Genomic DNA, 12316 nt, shown 5'->3' with positions numbered 1-12316 from the left:
GTGTCTTGAATACTGAATACAGTTCTGGCCATCTCATCTCAAAGGATTTAAAAGCATGGGAAAAGTACAGAGAAGGGCAAAAAGGTAGATTGAAAAGATGGAAAGACTTCCATATGTAGACAGACCAAACAAACATTGAGTAGAATAAGTAGAAAATAATTACAGAGGATATGGTAGAAATTAAGGAAATATAATGGAAAATATGTACACAGAATGAGTATTCACTTTCTAGCAACATAACTAAGAACCAACATAATCGTAAGGTAACTAGGTTAAGCAAAGATTACCTTTCCACCAAAGAGACTAATTCAATCCTGGAATTCATTGGCAAAACGTGTCTGGAGGACAAAGGTAAAAATGGATTTGAAAAGAGACAAAACTAGCTCATGGATAAAACTCTTTAGAATGCATTTTCACTTAACTATTGTGACAAAGGATAAGGGTGAGTCCCCAGAGGTGCTCTGCCTCTAATAGGGAAATACTTCCTGCAGTGTTTTGATTTCTTTTTCACGGTCCTCACTGTTGGGACAAACTGGAAACAAATGTATAACTCAATTATGGTCAATGGCAAAGTTAGTGAGACTGCAATGATAACAGGGAATGAAAACAGAAATTGCTTTTCAAAGGTATATTTATTAAATTTTTAATGCAGATCAACATTTAAAAAGCCCCAAATAAACAAGTTTCTGAAGCATGAGCTCACTTAATCTTCAAAATCAAACCTAACACTGACTTTTTTAACATGACTTTTGGTGCTTTCTCACATCATCAAGCTCTCCAGCATTTTTCAGTACTGCGATCCATATTGATTTCTTTCCATTCTTAATAAGGTCACTAAAAGTGAATATCACAATATCATAGCCTCCATGTATAATTCAACATTTGTTGACACTGAAGGCAGCTAAATAAAGAAAATTTTATTGCTTTTAGAAGAAATTCCCAGAGATCTTCCTTATAGAGTTGGTGAATAAAATTCCCCTTTCTTTTTTTCCTTAGATTAAAAAAAATAAAAAAGAAGATTCTTTTAAGCCAGTTTATCTACTTGAAATATTATACTTGCACCATAATCTTTTCTTTTCTGTCTTTTTCCATAGTCTTGATTGAAGGTGATCATAAATTTGTTAAAGTATTTATTTGCCAAGGGAATAGATCCCTTAAATTCATCTGTCTAGCACAAAACTAATAATATGATCCATACTTTTTAATATTTTTTTTTTTGCTAAAGATGGAGTTCTTGGCTGTTGAGCGGTGTGCTTCCTTAAATAGCTATTGTGAATGGGAAAACCCTGGAAAGAAAAAGAAATTCTCTTTCAAAATAGAGAAAAAAACAACCTGAGAATCTGCTCATCATCCAGAGCAAATCCTCCATGTTGTAAAATAAATTATGAAACAGTTCTATTCTGCAACCTTGATTAGTTTGTTCCTCTGTCAGCTGTATCTCTACTTCTAAATAAACTTTCATTTGGCAACTGAAGGTATTTAGTTGCAGATCATGTTGGTCTCCAAAACTGGGGTCTTCATACAAAAAGCCAATTAAGGATCCCAAAAAACCTGAGCTGTCAGACTGTGCCGAGGAATTGCTTGCAGCATGTGCTGGTTACAACAACCCAAAGGCACAGGCATATTCTCACCATTTAGTAGCATAGACAGTGATTTTACAGCACCCAAGAGCTTTCCAGATCATGCTTGAATTTACTATTTATAATAGAAGCAGCTTACGCTTTGACAAAGGAAGGTACGGTAATGGAAGCATACTACAGATAACAAAGTTTCATTAGAGATTCATTAAGATTTCTGCATTAACACCATAAATAGTTTTAAAAAGGCTACAGTTTGGATAATAATCAACTTTGGGCTGGAGACCCTAATCTTAAATCATCTATGGTCTGCTCCTGTTGTGGTACTGGAAAGAATCTCTGTAAAAATGCCATAACATTGCAAGATACGAAGATATACTGGGGAAACAGAAATTTCCCATGCTCACTCCCACAGAAATCTTCAGATTCTTGTTTTACTTTGTGATACTAAGCCTTTCATAAAGTAGCACTGTTTCATTTTCATTCAAACCTGTCTTTTTAGCTCTTATTTTGAACTCTGTCTAAAAGTAATTTGAAGAACTCACAGTATCCTGCAGCATAGATGCAAGGAGACAGCTGCTTTAATTTTCCTTTAACCTGTGAAATAAGACAACAATTTTTGGTGCACTTGGAAGCGAAGCTGATCTCAATATTTTTTTTTTTTTCATATTTCTTTCTAATAAATATTATTAATTATATTATTACTGCATGGGCCCCTTGGGAATTCCGACTAAGCCAACCACTTATGCAAAAATCAATCTTTCAGTGGCAGGTTTTGTTAATCTTCCACATGCAATTTCCATTTCTCACATTCCAGGTTTATTGATTATCCTTCAAAATTTCTGGATCATTTGTCGGGTTTATTGAATTAATCTGTATCTAATAACTTAATTGTCTTGAAAAACAGATGTGCTACTTCCACTGAACACTAAATTTTGGTTACAGACATCCAAGGAAATGACAGCACACATGCACACAGTTATTTAAAAGCATTTAATTACTTAAACTTTCACACAACTGCAGTGAGATTATGAGGATGAAAGGGTCAGGAGACTACACCGTGTAAACAAGCCATGTAAGGTCCTGTTTCTGCTGCTTTGCCACAGGGAGCTTCCAGTTTTGAACAAATTTCAAGGTGAGAAACAGATTCTTTCTTATGAAGAATATTTTCCAATAGCCCTCAGTGAAGTTAGGATGCTGCCATATTTGGTGTCGGGCAGCCATAGCAAAATCTAATTTCTCCTCTGAAAAATCCTAGTATTTAAACAGGAAAAAGTATAGAGGAAAAGAATGGGAAAATGGCTTGTCTGTAATTATATAAGCAACACTACTTGGATAGCAATCCTGTGCATGCTATTAAGGTGGGCATTTTATTTGAACCACCAAAACCAGGAGATCAAGTAAAACACTTCTTGGTGAACCACTGGATAATCACTGGTGTTGGCAATAGTTTCTGACTACCTAGACATCTGCTGGGAATGGAGTACATCAGTGCTCAGAACATTTTAATATAGAAACTAGACAAAACTATTAGAGGAAGACTGTGTAGGTTTTTATTCTAATCAAGTGATAATAACTCATTGAGGATGTCAGGGGAGAAGCTTATTTGACTGAGAGTGACCACAGAGAATACGTAAAGTTCACCATGCTGGGAATAAGGAAGAAGAATAGCAAGGTCCAGGTCCAACTCAGCTACTCAGTAGGTAAGACATTCCTAGTAGCTGATACCTGAAAAAAAAACTGTTGTCATTTATTTTGACCATAAGAAACCTTCTGATATTTTCTTATATAACTTTCTCAAAAGCAAGATAAAAAATTATTTTCTGAAGAAAATACTTCAAGGTGGATGCAAAGGTGGCTGAAAAAATATTTTCTCTTTGAAAAGCTATTGAGGACTCTGATGTTCTCTTAGAAGTATAGAAATTAAGTTGCAGGAAAGGAGACTAAAATTGCAGTCTGGAATAAAATGTGGCAGTAAGGATTGTGAAGCACTAGAAGAGCTTACTGAGAGAAGACATGGAGTGTTGTTTATTGTTAGAAATCTTTAAGAATTGTGTAGCCAAACATGTCAGAAATTACTTGGTTAAGGATAATTTCAACATGGTTTACCGCAAGGGACGGAATGAGCACTTGACATGCTTCTCAAGACTACAGTTTTATGATCTACTGATTTTTCAGGGCTATATGATAGTCTACTATTAGGTGCTTTCCCCACTGTTCCCCACCGTAAAATTTGGGGTTTTGCACTTGAGAATGTTTTCACACATTAAGATTTCACACAAATTGATCTAAATGGTAATGTTACATTCTTGTTTCTAGGTGTCTTTTGAATGATTGTCTGCAAGCAAGAGCATGAGACCAAAAAATACGAAATAGTAAACAGAGTATGTAATCAATTTTTCCAGTCAGAAAGGGGTTGGTATTTGTAACCTTGTTCAATAATTCACAAATCAATTAAAATAACATTATTATTCTCTCTTTCTACTTAGCAGTAACAATATGTAAAGGTCACTTGCCAGCTAGTTAGGGAGAAGAAGGCAATTAACATCAGAGTAAAACCAGAATATTCATTTTCTCTTACACAATGCAAGCGTGACATGATTTCCTACTAAGATAGAGTCTTCAGTAATAACAGAGTTGAGTTATTACCTCACAGAGAAAGTAAGAAATAATTTTTAAAATGTTGTACTGACCCTACAAATTGTAATTTCATGTATAAATTGTGGGAGCCAAAGATGTCAGGTGATTGGAAGAATGTTTTCTGTTATATTAAATGTCAGCCAAAATACTTCTAGAAGTAATTGTGAAACATGAAAGGATATACCTTTTTTCTACTTGGTTCACTTAAGTATCTGTAAATGAACATTCATATCAGCACTTTCCTAGGATTTTCAGGTGTGACTAATGCTTTGCTTCTGAAATGGGGATTCTCTCCTCCTGTTCTTTCTTTGTCCTATTTTTCCTGATAAGGCTCTGTTAGTGAAACATTTCTTATTTTCTTCTTGCTGGCCTCACAACTAGAAGGCAGTGAGGAAGGAGAAAGCTGAATGCACTTAATACAAGCCATCTCTTGCTGTAGAGCATAGAGCTGCCTTTAAATTAATAAATCCTAACAGCAGACTTGAGACAGCCTTGGGCTAGCATGACTGCACTGCATTCAGATGCAAGCCAGTAAGTCAGGATAATGTTGAGCTGCACCTTTTGTGCTTGCTGACTTGGATTCTTGACACCTCTATATTATGCTGCCTTTAACTGTGTTACTGTGCTCTGTTTCCCAGTGTTTATTTTGAGTTTCTCAGAAGTTTCTGTTAAATTTATGCCAAATATTCAGTGGATTTCTGTGGCCCCAGATAAATCTCAAAAAAATAATGAAAGGAATAGCTATTTTGTTTTTTCCTAGTTATAAAAGTTCCTTTCAACAAACCATAATATTGTTTATGCTTTGGAATATCATGAAGTTGTTAATGATACATCAAAAGCAAGGGATAAATTTGATCTTTGTTTCCTAAAAATATGACATTTAGGTAGTTAGGTTAAGTCTTCCATCTTTCCTAATTTACATTTACTACCACAAAATGCTTTTAAAGCTGTTAACCAACTCGTATTGATACATTTGGCCTCAAAGATACTAAGTTTCTTCTTATTTTAAGGCAATAAGGGAGGGGAAATAAAGGGTAATATTTATTAGTACTGCTAGCAAGGAGAACACTGCGGCATGACCTCAGCTTTATTAAATGGTGCCAAAGAATCCACATGAGTAAATCCATATAAAAGGCCACCAAAAATGTGGCTTCAAGTTCTGCTAGAAAGTCTTTAGATTCCAGTCCCTGTGGAACTGCAAAATGTAAGGATTTTTTAATCTTTATTGATTGTATCCTGGGCATTAACTGTAATTTAGACTTTTTTTCCTCTCCCTGTAAGAAATCAGACATGCAAAGAATCAGATTCCAGACAAGAGTCCCTTCCTGAATGTTTGACAAGATTTCTTTCAAAAGCAAACCTTCAAGCGCTTTCTGTATGAACTCCATCATTTTTCAAATACAATAGGATATGGAACATCTTACTCAAGTTACCATTTAACTGAAAACAGAGTTTTGAGACACTAAACTTTTCTGAAAATCTAGTGTCATGTTTATCTTTTTATTTTCCACTGAAAAATTTAACAAATGTTAAGCATTTCTGTCATTCTTGTGTTAGCATATGAGGTGTGAAAATTAATTTTACTTGCTAATAGAAAGATAATTGCTTTGGGGATAAGAATTGTCACTCCATCAGGGAGTCTAGGTCTACTGCAAGCCTGCAGGAAGAGGTAGCATAGACATTGTATGGAAAAATCCATCTGCAAATTAGAGGAAAAGAAGATGTAAGATGGATATTATGAACCAACAAGTTGAAATCAATGGAGAGAAACATGTACTTTCTTCTAAAAAAAGATTAATGACTATTAATGTATACTGTTATAGTAGAAAATAACCTTACAGTTAACTAGTACCCACACAGGATAGGAAATCCACAGAGTATGAACAATGTTGATAAACCAAGTTCTGTTCTTCCCTTACCTACCACTGAAAGAAACGTGTGGGTAAAGTGCAAGGAAGAAGGTGAGGTATCAAGACTATTGTAAAGCTTTTCTACAATCTATCCCTAGTGTATCATGCTTTGCTCATTACTGAGATGTCAGTTCATTCTTTCTTTTAATTACTTCATCAAATTGATCTCAGCTGTGCACTGTTAACATCCAGGAAAACAAAAATAACAAACCCTTGAGTTTTCTACAGTGCAGCTTCACACACTGAGATAGGGAGAGTTATCTTGCTATTCTTCTCCAGATGGATCTTCATAGCACTCCTCTGCTACAATGCTTGTAAAGACATAATCATCAGGGCTGTAGGCGGGCTAAAACTATTTTCTACTACAATGTCTTGTATTCTTTTACTATTTACTTGCTACTTCTTCATCTCCATCTTCCTTATATTTACACTGTAAACAATGTAGGGTAAAAATAAACTTTGTATTCTGTATTTTCATACCACCTAGTACAGCAGCAGTCTGGACCAAAAGTAGGAGTAATACAAAATGTAACAAACCATTTTATATGTGTAGTGTTGTAAACTGTTGGAGGGTCCATCTCTTAGTAGAGCGTTGTAAGCTGTTGGAGTAGAGAAGATCAGGAAGAAAACATACAAAGCAAGATGACAGAGATGAATGAGTCAAAGAGTGTAGCAAATGAATCTTTTTAGATAATCTTCTCCGAGCTTTAAAGAGAGTGTAAATGATTATATTGTCCAGAACATGACAAATATAACCAAATCTTTTGAAGTGATTAATATATGGTGATGACTGGCTCAGACCAACTTTCACTAATTGCACAAGGGCATCTTTCTGTTACTTTTGTTTGGATCTTGGTCTAATCTTACACAGCTCCAACAAAGAGCAGCTAAATATACTTCATCGTATATATCCCAGGTAAACAGAGTGTCTGTGACTGAAGACTCTATTATTTTTCTGAACTGAAAGCCTGAGGAAGAGGAATCCTGTCCTCACTGTAATCCATGGTGGTTTTATAATATAGTTCAGTTGGGCCCATATTTCACTTCTAGTACCTTCATAACTCTCTGAATCATATTTTTATTGTCTTTCAGGGCCACCAGCACAGGGTGATTCAACTTTCCTATACAAAGAAAACTCCTTTCTTGAAATTTTTTTTTTTTTTTTCAAATGGTCTGTTTACTTCAGTGTGTGCAGTTTAGACTGGTTTCAGTGATAATCCTAGCTGCTCAGCACTTATGAAAATCAGACCAGTAGCTTTTATTCCCTTTTTATATCTATACAAATAAAAGTTTTTTGCTATGACTAACAACATGGCAGTAAGAATAAAAACTTTATTGATCATTGTAAGAGCATTAAAAGGGCTTTGAAGAGTCACTAAGTTCAGTTATAATGTCCAAAGTTAAACAACAATTAAGATCTTTGAACTAAACGTTAAGAGCATTACTGAAATACAGTACTATTTGGTTAGTTAGCTACATTCGATCGTGAAAAACAGAACAGTAGGCAGAGGTATTGAAGTGATCAGAAAGGACAAGCATATAAATACATATTCACACACACATATATATACTTAATATTACTTAAAAGCTACTGAACCTGGACATAATAGTGCTGAAAATCAGTTTATTTAGAAAAGAATATACTGGACTGATTATGCATCCCTTGGTACCATTAACAACGTTTTAGATGAAATACTGGATCATTTGCTTATAGACTATGTTTTAAGGGCAACCTTTCTGTTGAAAAATAAATATGCAAAAATATATTGCTCAGTAGGCAGTAATCAGCACAATAAATTCCAACCTTCTTCTTCACATGTAAATCCTTGTTATTTCTGTGATAAGAATGCTTAGTCATTCTTATCAATGCAATTAAAATGTAACATTACTTATAGAAAACCACAGTACATACACAGTACCACAGTACTTATTCAAAAACCACAGTACATATTCATCGGGTTCATAAACTCCCAGCCGGGCTAATAATTTATTACCAATCTGTTTGGTTTTCTACACAGCTGGTTATAAGACTTAATCAGGGATTGACTGTGTGAAATGCCCTTTGCACATGTTACAAAACCAAAAAATTTGCCAGAAGAAACTACATCTGAAATAGGCACAGAAGATAAAGGGTAAGAGGGAATTCAGAGAGAGAGGGACATAAATGACTTCATGAGACAAGAATAGAATCCAGAATTCCTGACTGCTCACTCCAAAGTGCTGTCCAATAAATTGCTTTAGTATAATTGCACAAGAGTTGGATCATGAGCTTTCTGTTATTTCAGTTCTGGTTCCAGTACAACAGACACAGCCTTTTTCAAAGTGTGTGAAGTCAAAATGCAATTTGTTTGGGCTTTTTATAGAATGAAAGGTAGTTGTTTAAAACAAAAATAAATTAAAAAAAATCAGTGCAATTCAGTAAGTAACAGGAGACATCAGACTCACCAAAAGGACATTTTTGCAAATCTGGTAGAGTATACTCATCTTTTGCAACCAGGAGAGGTTTTCTACTAATAATGAAAGTGTGTGCTTGAGCCTAGGTAGTTTTTCTGAGGTGTATTCAAGGTATGGTACAGTTGTCATGTAGCAAGTCTCTAATGCACTTGGAAATCTCAAGATAAATTTCAACATGTAGAGGTTTGTTTGAGGACATTGGGAATAATCTAATCTACTATTTCAAATTTAATTTAGTTTTAAGAAGGGGGTTTTTTGCACTTATGTTGTGTCCCTGCCACAGTTGCATGCTGAGACTATTGCAGATCACATTAGATTAAGGTCAATTAGCAGTGTTAAAAGGGCATTTTTCCTTCCTATGTCTCTTACTTTTTCTTTTTTAAATGAGGCAGCACTGCAATTTTGTGATTAAACCCCTGTGTCTTGAAGCATATCAGATGAGAGACCTTGGCTGGCCTCCAACTGTGATTAAGGCTATGATTTTTAGCCTAAAGGGTCATGAGGAGTCAGAACTTCACTGACCCTTTAATCAGAACTGATTAAGAAGTGGTAGCTTGCTCTCTGTTTGCTAGTCCATTAGCTACCATGTGGATCTTACAATAAGGAGATACTGTTCTGTCAGCAGCCATACAAAAATTCAACCTTTAAAAGGCTTTCTGAACAAGATTCTTTGAAATTATAGGAGATTTGGAGTATTTTATCTTTCAGTTAAACAATTTGAGAAGAGGCTGAGTTTTAGAAAGTACTTTGAATTGTATCAATGAAAAGGTGAATATTTCCAAGACATCTTTAGGTCATAAGGACCTGGGACACTGTAAAATTCTTGAGAAGTTTGGTGTGACTTACACAACTCTCTCCAAAGTACTACAGTCCTGCACAAGCAGAATAGGAGAGAGGAGAGCAATGACAGCAGGTTAGAATTCACTGTTCTACAAGTAGTTTTAAGGGACAATGCAAAGAATGGAAAATATGGACAAATAACTGATATCAAAGAAATACACAGCTCATCAGTTCGTGTTGCATATGCCTTCATACGTCTGCAATGCCTTGGATGAAAAGCTACTGATATCTTGTCTGGAGAGCCCCCTTGTTCAGTTGGTGAGCAGATTTATGGAGACACTTGATAGTTCATCCAAGAATCCAGTTAACAAGGACCATAGAGATTACCGGAAGTATTTCAAATTATTTGGAGTGGCAATGATTCCACTGAAACAGGAAAGATCATTCCCCATCTTTTTTTCAGCTTGATAGCAGAAGGTATATCTTCTGGTTATTGAAGACTTCTGAGAGTCTTAGTCTGGTTCCTAACTATAATAGGAATATCAAAGTTTTGAACACCTCTGTCTCTGAAAACCATTTTGCTTACTTTTCTGTGACTTTTTTTCAGGTACTGGGAGAGCATAGATTGTGAGCAAGGAACACCTTTGTCTGTATTAGTATATGTGTGCATATATGTATGTGTATATATAAATCAATAATTTAAGTCTGGCCCTGCTCTGTGAAAAATTACAGCCCAGAATACCAGGTGTGAAAGTGATGGGGTTTTGTCTATTCCTGTGGTTAAATCAGTGACCATCATTAGCCAAATGAACTGAGTAGAAAGATTCCCATCTGCTTTATTTGGGGTAGGCCAATAGTAATCTGAGGGTGTGTCAAAAGAAGCAAGGAAATATGCGCTTTTAATGGACTTTATAATCTTCTATTGGACAGTCAATGGAGGACATTTTTCATAATATACATACTCCAGGGCTATCTCATCTTGCTTTAAATGTCATTCAGACTTGGGTATGTATTATTATGATTAACAACGTATATTACAGTCAGTGATGTTAACAGCCTTAATGTACTGGACAATGTTTCTATAGATTAGTGATTTAAGAGCTTACAGTTTAAATAGAACAGACAATGAGCCAGGAATAAGTAAATATTCTATGAAAACACTAGGACTAATAAGACCACCAAAGAATGATTTGGCTGGCTATTCTGAATAGCAGTGTTGTCAATCCCAGGAAGGCCTGGAAAATAGGAAATCTAAATGTGGTAGCCATGCAGCTGAAATAATGCTAAACTCTTGACTGTCCAAGATGTGGCAAAATAGTAAATTAACAAGTGGGATGTCTGTAGACAATTAAAGGACTAATGAGAGTCTATGCAGGGGATTTTTGGCCTTTAAGGTGGTGAACACACAGATGAGGAAATGACAACATTTGAAAAATTACAAGAAGACATGAATACCTAATGCAGATAATGGTTGGAACTTGCATGCATGGTCAGTATACAGATAAAGTGATTTAAAAGCACACAGTAAGGGTTAGGGTAGAAGATGATAACCAACTGTGGATTGCACATTGCATAAGGAAGTTATTCTAGAAATAAAAAGCTCAGCTGTATCCTATGTTTATATACTAATAGACAGCTATGACCTTTGCCACCCTTATGTGATAGCCTACTTATAATGTTGGGGTTTTCATGCACTGTGCAGTCCTCAACACAGAAATAGGGATGAAAATCAAACAATGCAGAGCTGTGTGTCAGGACAAGGCTGAGTATGTCACACGATTAGAAGAAAGGTTCAAAATAAGCTCTAGAAAACAAACAATGGTCAGTGGGTGAACAACTGTCCCTTGGATTTCCAATGGTGGGCTGAGAATCACTGGAGTTTCTTGGGAATCAGTGGTCCTTGGAGACTTGAGAATAGTTAATATGGTAGTGCAGTAGAAAGACAGACCCTGGAAATTATAAATGGTACACAAAATTTTGGCCAGTTAAACCAAGAAAGCAAATACACTAATGTCTTGTTTTTCTGAAAATGTTGGTTGCGACCTGAAAGATAATGCAGGTAGCACCAGTGGCAAATTCTACAGATTACTCAGATAATATTACAAATTAATCACATAAGTTGAATGTTTTTAAGAAATTTGGACTCTTAAGCTTTAATATAGACTAGTTCAGGAAAAATATGCTATTTAGCTACAGGTTTCTTCAGATAGCTTAGGGAAGACCAGTGAGCAATAATAGATTGGAATGATATATATTGCATTTCTCTTTAAAAACAAGAAAAAATAAAATAGAAACAGAATTTTATCGACCTCCAGTTTAAACTCAATCCTTATAAAAAAAATTAAAACTGCAACATCTTCCAAACTAAAACGTACATTCAAATGAACCACTTTTAACTTTATCAAACTTAACAAGGAGATGAATAGCAGATGAATGTCAGATAAACATAATTATATTCTATGCCAGGCCTTGTGGATAGAGGAAAGGGGTAAATGTCACATGTTTTGTCTTCAGTAAGACTTCTGAATCTCTTGCATGATATTCTAACATCCAAAGCAGAGAAACATAGACCAAATAAAATTACTCTTAAATGGATGAATGTTATACATAATAACATATATAAAGAGTACATATCCATAGTTAACTCTCAATGGCTATATGGGATCTGCAGGGGTGAGCCCTGGATATAGGATTGTTTGGTATTATATTTTCAGATTATGTCTAACTGACAGGACATTCAAATATGATGGGAAAAGAAATATTCAGCACATTCAAATGTATTTTGAAGTTTTTAAACTGTACAAGTAAACTGAGCTAGATGACCAAATGGATTGTATAATTTCCAGAGGGTCTGTTTCCTATGACTTCTTTAAAAAGGAGGAATGTTATGGTTTCTTCATACATGCACAGTTAATAGGACCCACATTACTGAAATCAGTGGGAGCCTTACTGATA

The sequence above is a fragment of the Tyto alba genome, unplaced genomic scaffold (assembly GCF_018691265.1).
Source record: "Tyto alba isolate M040663 unplaced genomic scaffold, T.alba_DEE_v4.0 Super-Scaffold_7, whole genome shotgun sequence".
NCBI classification, from domain to species: domain Eukaryota; kingdom Metazoa; phylum Chordata; class Aves; order Strigiformes; family Tytonidae; genus Tyto; species Tyto alba.
The sequence above is the reverse complement of the archived record's forward strand: the minus strand, read 5'-3'. Positions refer to the sequence as shown.